The sequence below is a fragment of the Crocuta crocuta genome, unplaced genomic scaffold, assembly GCF_008692635.1.
Source record: "Crocuta crocuta isolate KB4526 unplaced genomic scaffold, BGI_CrCroc_1.0 scaffold32, whole genome shotgun sequence".
NCBI classification, from domain to species: Eukaryota; Metazoa; Chordata; class Mammalia; order Carnivora; family Hyaenidae; genus Crocuta; species Crocuta crocuta.
The window spans coordinates 13,280,448-13,281,285 of record NW_027529424.1 but is presented as its reverse complement, the minus strand read 5'-3'; the positions used below and the strand labels follow the sequence as shown (position 1 = coordinate 13,281,285).

Sequence of the window (838 nt, the reverse complement as noted above, 5' to 3'; positions counted from 1 at the left end):
CCCCACTGCGACCTGAGGAGGCGGCGCCGTCGCGTAGTCCCGCGACCTCCGCCTTGCTAGCAGATGGCGGTCTCCCGGCACCCGTCTCCGTCTCCCAGGTCCACGACCCCCGACTCCCACACCCTGAGACCGCGACCCCGTCCCCCCTCACCCCGGGACCGCGACTCCGTCCCCCGTCACCCCGGGACCGCGACACAGACCCCCTCCTCCCGGGACCGTGACCCCGTTCACCCCGGGACCGCGACCGGGTCCCCCCCCACACCCCAAGATGGCGACTCCGCCCACAGACCCCTGCCCCTCCGCGCCAGGGACAGACACGCCCACACACCCCTGCCCCCGCTCCCGCCCCAGGGCGGCCGCGGGAGGGGCCCCGGAGAGCCCCGGGGCTCTGGGCGTCCGCTCCCTGCTGCGGGCTCTCTGGGGTGTGTGTCGCCCCCCCCCCCCGAGCCCGTCACGCGGGGACAGAGCGTGTTCACCTGCTTGAAGCCGCTCCCTCCTGAGCGCCGGTCGTGTGGACGCGGACGCAGGAGTCCGTGCGTGTGGAGAGGTCTCCGGTCGCTCTGCCCGGCCGGCCGGCACCTGTGCTTCCCATGCGTGCCCGGACGGACGTGTGCGAGCAGGTGTGCGCTGCCACTTCCGCGTCCGCGGGCCGGGCCGGGTGCGCCCGCCGTGTGACCGTGTCCCCTCCCGCCCGGGGCCTGCGGGCTACACGCGGATCGCCGCGGCGAGGCTCTGAGAACAGAGACGCCGAGGACTGAAATTCCCGCCAACATTGAAAGCGCTCCGGGTAGCGCTCGAGGCCGGGGGGCTTGGTCTCAGCTCCGGTGGGGCGTCCAGC

At 74.6% G+C, this 838-nt stretch overlaps 1 protein-coding gene across 1 annotated transcript in view; it reads right to left on the bottom strand.

The window, feature by feature from the left end:
• The window catches only part of LARP4B (La ribonucleoprotein 4B), an 88,800-nt gene extending 88,252 nt beyond the window's left edge, over positions 1–548 (bottom strand). The window contains exon 1 of the mRNA XM_077758553.1: positions 477–548. The gene's annotated coding sequence lies outside the window, so the exon portion shown is untranslated. The remainder of the gene's footprint in view (positions 1–476) is intronic.
• Between the last annotated feature and the right edge of the window lie 290 nt (positions 549–838).